The sequence below is a fragment of the Parasteatoda tepidariorum genome, chromosome 3 (genome assembly GCF_043381705.1).
Source record: "Parasteatoda tepidariorum isolate YZ-2023 chromosome 3, CAS_Ptep_4.0, whole genome shotgun sequence".
Lineage (NCBI taxonomy): Eukaryota > Metazoa > Arthropoda > Arachnida > Araneae > Theridiidae > Parasteatoda > Parasteatoda tepidariorum.
Genome location: NC_092206.1, coordinates 26798846 through 26806510, shown reverse-complemented (window position 1 = coordinate 26806510; position 7665 = coordinate 26798846). Strand labels below are relative to the sequence as shown.

General features: G+C 27.6%; 1 protein-coding gene across 1 annotated transcript in view; it reads left to right on the top strand.

Annotated features, from left to right (window-relative positions):
- Nucleotides 1-6260: 6260 nt before the first annotated feature.
- The window catches only part of LOC107443866 (uncharacterized), a 224181-nt gene continuing 222776 nt past the window's right edge, over nt 6261-7665 (top strand). The window contains exon 1 of the mRNA XM_016057873.3: nt 6261-6580. The gene's annotated coding sequence lies outside the window, so the exon portion shown is untranslated. The remainder of the gene's footprint in view (nt 6581-7665) is intronic.

Here is a 7665-nt window from a genome sequence, read left to right as displayed (position 1 = left end):
TTATGTTCATTACGTCGAAAAACTAAATTGATCTGAATTGAGGCCTTCTCTCTTCTAGGTGGTGTTGCTCAAACTTGGCAACCAGGACAGAGGTTATGCGAGTTCTATAACATATCAAGTTCCGCAATCAGCCTCCTGTGTCATGGAAAATTCCAAGAACAAGTTAAAAGAAATATATATGTTCAGATTGATAAGATTAATTATAAGTAAGCTTTGTTACATTACAAAAATATTAAAATAAGTAAGCGTGTTGTCCATTCTTTCATTCAGCAACAATATGCAAAAAAGTATTATTTTGTACTATATCAAATGGAGTTCAGCAACTTTTTTTCTTTTTCTTGTGTGTTCCGCAATGTTAAAAAAAACTCATGGAGATTAGGATATCAATAGAGTTATGAAGAATGTACTTGTATAGCAATTAAAAAAAATATTTTTTAATAAAATTTTTCATAGAATTTTTTTATAAAATAGTGCAGGACGTTATTATCGCGATGTGTTTTACAGAAATCTAGTTTAATTTATGAAAAAAAGACATTATTTCTGCAAAGAAATTAAAATTTCGAACTGAAACGAATTAAATTTGAGGAATTTCAAGGGTTTAATAAATTCAGAAACAGGAATGTAAAACAGATGTTAATCCGTTTATGTGTCATTTCTCTTAAATAATAAGCTCTAATTTTAAAATTCAACATTAAAAAGCAGTAGTATTTTAACAGTAATAGTTTTTATAACTCCATGAAATTATTTAAAATTTCAATTTTTAAGACATTTGATACAATGCACATTGCTTTTACAGGTAGGTTATCATTAATAAGAGTACAAGACAAGACATTCTGTTTAACTATACATTCAATTAAATTTCCTTGGTTTACCTATACTTATATTTAATAATTTTACCTATAATTAAAAATTAATTAGCTTATTTATAATTTTTCATCTCAAAAATAATTATGCCGCCCCTCATTAAAAATTGAGGTAAGGAAGGAAAATAACATGACTATTCCCATGCATGATTATAAATTTAACTAGAAACAAACAAAGTAAGTTCAGTATTGATGTTTGCACAACGAATTTTGCGAAATCCCAAATCAAATTACTCCAAACTAATGAATGGGCACTAATGTATATTCCAAAGTGCCGCTTAACATACAATGTTTGATGAGAAAAGCTCAAAGAGCTTTTCCAAAATCATCCTAAAGCATAAACACTAAGTTTAAGACAGTTGGGGTACACATCTTAAACCCTATTATCAGACCGAATGCGACATTTATTAGCTAAATAACGGCCCGCGTTTCTCACTAATCGAGCTGCCTAGGTTGAGCTAACTCAATTAAGTCTCAACACGACAGTGACAGTTCGACTTTCGCGATGCGTTATTATTAATCAGCTGCGAGCTTTCAAGAGATCAGAATAGTTTTGCTCTATAGCAAAAGTTGTTCTTTTAACTGTAACGGGAATTGTTATTAAATGTAAAAACCTAATGCTTTTTGACATAATGTGATTATTGAATTTGTTTCAGCATATTGCTTTGTTTATATTTCAGTTGTATTCAATTGATTACCCACTTTTACACAGAACATATCTTCAAAAAGGCTTTTTTCTGAATATCTCTAAATGCAATTAGCAAATTAGGAGTGGGTTTCTAATCATTCGAACATTTTGAGTGACCTATTTAGATAAAAAAAAATAGATTGTCAAATTGATATATATTGATGATTTAGTGAAATCTATCGAGAGCGATCACTCTCTGTTCCACAGTAAAAATGTTTTAAAAAAATGGCCGTTAATGAAGGTTGGTCGCTCTAAGAGGTTACCTCCATGGACTTCAAAATGTTATCCAAGTTACATGATTTTTCGTAAACTATTTTAATGTTAGTTTAATTTTAAGAGTCATTTTCTTGGCGTGGAAACGCCACTTGTACTGGTGTAGTGAAAACTTTGTAGATGGATAAAGTTTAGGGTTAATAAAAACGATCCTGACAGATGTAATTGTGTGTAAAAACAAGTATTTCAATTAGGAATGATCGAACTATTTATATAAATAAACAATTATATTTTTTTGTTTAAGTTTGCAATTAATTAGTTAGCTTTACAAATGAGAAGAGGTTTGCTTGTTTGACATAATTAGTTTTTCTTCAAAAATAACTTTTCTTTTCTAATTTAACTTTCAACTCAAAAAATAAATAATTGATAGAACAGCTTTTAGAGCACTCTGACTGCAACAGGAGGTTGTAGAATCTTTTTCAGATATCGTCAAAAAGAACTTTAAGAGCCTCACACAAGAATTGGAATGCATTTTAATATACCTATTTGATATGTTAAAATTTTTTTGTTTTGATATTTTCTGTGTTTCCTTCTATGACTTGTTCCGCATTTGGTGCAGAGATTTGCCCGGTCGCTGGTCTCTCCTACAGGTTCTCTTAGACACAAAGTTGACGGGAAAAATTCCGTTTCTCCTAAAAGTGGTCGTAAACAGAGGAGGTGGCTACGTAGAGGTGGTCCTTCTTGGAGATTTTACTGCGTGTGTATATATATGCGAATTAATGGATGCAATTTTCAAGATTTAAAGTTATTTGATCTTAAGTTTTCTAGGTACAATTTTATACATTTTTCTTTACATATTTCCAATTGAGAAACCAACGCATAACCAAACTTCATAGGCCTCTCAAAATGAGTGTTATCGTCCCCCAGAGGGCGGTGAAAGCTTTTGGGCAGGCGCTAGAAAAATCATGTTGAGAAGTCCCAGGGATTTTCAGGTGTCGTTAAAAAACTATGGATGTAATAATATCTAACTTTAAATCTGATGTAGAAGAATGATTGATGTTTTAAATTCGCCGTATAATCTCTGTTATTAATCAAAGCACTTATGCTATAAAAATTATTTTCTTTAAAAAAATATTTTTAAAAATGTCAAGAATATTCTGTAAAACCACCCATTTAGTGATTTTAGCGTTGAACAACGGATTTTCGTTTGAATTTGCAAATAGTCTATATATTTTATTAATAGACAAAAAGACTAAAGACTTATAGACTAGAATAATAGTCTCTTTATTTTAGTCCATGAGCGTAAATTTTGGCAGAAATTGCTTATATATTCTTTAACTTGATTAAACATGCAATTTTTTTTTAAATAATAGGAAATAGTTATTCAAGAAGTTTTTTGAATTTTCGTTTTTTTTTTTCTTTCCCTCAACTCATTTTATACATACCTCAACTCATCTAATACACTTTTAAATAAAATCTCGCATTGTCTCCTTTAGTCAATAATTTAAACCGATATTATCAAAATATTGTCAGGTTCACATATCCTATTATTAGCTTATCTAACAAACTGATTTGGCTTTGCTGTATGGTTCACACTGAAGTAGCTGTACTTTAAGACGCAAACAATGTCAAACTGATTATACGTATAAACGACCATATTTTTTTCAATTTTTTTTTTAAATTTATGAAAAATTATCTTTAATCAAGAATTTAATTTAGAATAAAAGCTGATCAATTGAATTTATTTTTTCGCAAACATTTAAAAAATTTTACAATTGACTATATACAGTCAAATTTGTATAAAAATGAACTTTTCCAATATGAGTCATATGATTTATTTTCAGTAACTTAGAGGTATGATTCTTGAAACGTAAAAATTTTTAAATACCTAAAATGGTACAATTTTTTTATTAATTATTTATTTTATTAATTATCTATTTCAATTAATTATTTGTTTATTTTATTATTATTACCACTCTTTATTTGCTTATTTACTTTCAGGAGAGGGAACATTTAAATTTTTTGACCTGTGGAGTGGGTGATGACCCTAAAAGGTTGTGAACCTTTGTTCTAAAACAAGATAAGATGGAATAAAGATTAATGAAACATCCAATATGAATTTTTCTTCTCAAATTGAATACTACTTTCACTTTTTTTTCTCACATTAACTGAAAGCGATTTCGACTTGGTCAAATATGTTTTTATTAAGAACTTGTTTAAAATTAAGGGAAATTTAAGAACTGTCCCGTAAAACATCAAAAATTTTGAGAACCATTGCTCGTGGTTCCGAACCTGAATCTCTTCTCTGAAATTATTCAAAAAAATTTTGAGAATTTGGTGTGATTAATAAAATCAAAATAGTTTTCTAAAAAAACTTTCTAAAAAAAAATATACAAATTAAAAATAATCTTGATAGTCAAATATTTTTTTAAGATCCTCTGATCAATTACCGTTTTAAAAATTTTTTTCTTTTGTTGTCAAGAATTTTTTAAGGAGCCAAAAAAATATAATTTTTTAAAACAATGGAAAAATAAGGTGGTATAATAAGTTTACAAAACAGTAGCAAAAAATTGTAAAAATTTGGCTCCCAATTTTATTATTTTCTAGTAGAAAGAATTAGTAAAAAATACCATGGCTCTGAATCGTAAGTTTACTAAAAAAAATGTTTCGTTTTTAAATTTCAGAATTGTGCTAATTTGAATCTTCATTTTTTTGTTTAAAAACTATTTATGATTAAATTATGATAAAATAAGTATGAATAAGTAAGAGAATACAAAATTAAAATACGAAACTGTCACAGTTATAAAATTTTCTTAATTTCATTTGGTAATATTAAAATCAGTAATAGCCCTACCATTGACTATGTGCTGAATGTAGCAGATTATTACAAGTTAAGGATTCAGAACTGTTACAGTCAGTTCTGATACTGCTGGAAGCCGCTGTTATTTTTTGGTTTTTATTTATTAATGAACTTCATTTAATCCTACAGTTTTTTGTGTAAAAATTATTTCACCAATCGAAGGCTTCTGGTAAAAATGCAGTAAAAATAAAATTCAGATAGAATGCGGTTAAAATAATAAGTAAGTTAAAATATTATTGTAGTAAGTAGAAAAGTAGAAAATAGTAAGTAAATAAGAGAAAGCAAATTTTAATAAATTAGTTCTGCAGCTTATACTAGCCTAATTAATCCATATTTGGCATCATAATGATAGATTAATGTGCATAAACAGTAAATTTGTATCTTAAGAAAATTTGTGCATTCGGAGAAAATAACCAAATGAATGTTTTACAGCTTTATATGCACAGTAAATTGAAAATAAAGCTACAATTTAAAGTTCAATCTATATAGGAATTAATAACATATATACCTCAATATTTTAGTTACATGATTGAATATAATTATATTTGCGATTTTTTTCTACTTTATACTAATTACTTAAGTTGTCAAAATTGAATACATCATGAAGAAATAAAAGAAAGTTGAGCCATTTTTTAAGGAATAAATACATACTGATGAGTCAATTTTCTTTCATTTGTACTATTTCCGGGATCACGTAAATTTCGTCATGCAAACATCTAATCAATTTTTATCAAGCTTCTTTTAACTTTTACTAATCGATTAATCCAAGTTTTGTATACAGATAGCTGTTTTTATAGGTCTAGAGTGAAAAAACAGTCAGATGTATGAATTACCATTTAATATGTACTGTAAATTAAAAAAAAAATGAAATTAAACTTCCATCTAGATTGATATTAATGACATAAGTACCTTTATATTATTTATATGATTGAATTTAAAGATATTTACGTTTTTTAAATGTTAAATTTACAACATTTTGAAATAATAGAAGAATTTGTGTCATTTTATGAGGAAAAAAGACATACTGATAGTTCAATTTTCTCTCATTTATACGATCCAGGATCACGCAAATAACGGTATGTGAGTATCTAATAAATTTCTTACAGCTTCTTACAACTTCTTACAGCTTATACTAGTCCTTTAAATTCATATTTTGTATAGAGATAGCTGCCTTTATAGGTCTCAGGCTAAAAAAACAATCAAATCTATGTATTATTATTTTCTATGTACTCTAAGTAAAAAAACAAAGATTCGAAGTTCAATCTATGTCGATATCAATAATATGTGCCTTAAAATTTTATTTATGTGACTGAATATATTTATGGTTATTTATATCTTTAACTAAATTTTTAAAAATGACTAATTTCTTAAATAATAGAAGAATTTGAGTCATTTTATAAGAAATAAATGCAAATTTCTTCCATTTGTGCTATTTCCGGGATCACGCAAATATCATCATGCGAATATCTAATCAATTCTTATCAAACTTCTTACAGCTTATACTAATCCGATTAAACCATGTTTTGTATAGAGATAGCTGTCTTTATAGGTCTGGGGCGAAAAAAACAATAAAAACAATGAAATGCCATTTGCTATGCATTGCAAATTGAACTTCTTTTCAGTTGAGGTAATACTTAAAACAGACTTGCTGAACTTGGTTCCTGGTGTTAATGACCTTTACCTGTTGAGTAAGAGTAAAGTGTTGTTGAACCACGTGAAGCAAAAGGAAGCATAAGGACTTCGGTAGAAAAAAGAAAGCAAAATCAGGTTCGTAAAAGAGAAAGTTTTTAAACGTCCATCTCTGCTGCAAGTGCAAGGTCAGCTAGAGGCTCAGTTTGTGTTGTGAGTTTTAAGTGAGCGATTGTGTGGTTTGGCGTAAAAACTGTCATCCGTTTCTCATTGAGAAAAAAGACGCTGATGATAGCTTTTTGGATACTATAACGACCCTCTCATCAGGTAAGTCATAGTAATTTTTTTAGTGTTGTTATTAGCGATTAATTTAATTTATGATTAAAATAATGTTGTACTTTGTTCATATCAAAACAATTGTAATACATAATTATAAACATAGGTCAATAAAATATTTTAAATATCTAGGGGAGATTATGAATTTTTAAGTGCCTTTTACTCGAAAATTTTCTGGTTTCAAATTTAAAAAAAAACAAAGCAGATGAAAAATTAATGAAATATTGGACGCAAGTTACAGATTTTTAGGTGCCTTGGTAACTATGTGTCAGGAATTTTTAGACTCTTTTTTGATGAAACGTAATGTTTTTTAAAAAACAGTATTTTTACTATACTTATTGGACTACATAAGAACTTATTTTTAATATAGAATATTGCATAATACTATTTCAATAGTTATTTCCTTATTTACTCTGAGATTTTTAATGGTCTAACTAGCATGTGATTTTACAATAAAACTATAATATTAGTGAAATGATCAGTGTAAATAAAAGTTGTGACTATTGGCAAGATTACTCTTTGATTTTGGTGGTTTTAAACAACTAATAAAAATTTGATAATTAAAATGAACTTGAAAAGATCTCACTGAAGAGAAGAATATGGTCAAAACTACCAAAATATGGTAAAATTTAAGGTGTTTCTAACTCTATGGAAACAAAGAAGCTGGGTAATTTGTTTGGGTAATATATAAATAGATATATGTATGGGTCATTCTCACAAAAACAGTCATTTTCATGTCCCCAGTATATTTTATGTTTGTTTTACAACTTACGAAAAAAAATTTTCAGGGAAAGTGTCCTTCAGAATGCAAGCTAACAAAAGAATAAAAATAAAATTATCAATTTTTATTTTTTATTAATTTTAGGTAATAAAAATATACCAATATGTCATTCCCTCACTTGTCCCCACTGCTGATTTAAAAAAAGAAAAAAATTGTTTCTGAAATAAAAATTTTTTTTTTACAAATTTGTGTTTTTTATTTCAGAATACTGAAATATAGAATTCAGAAAATCAATTTTAAATTTAATTTCTGATAAAAATATTAACACAGCACTATTTTAAACTTTGTCCCCAGT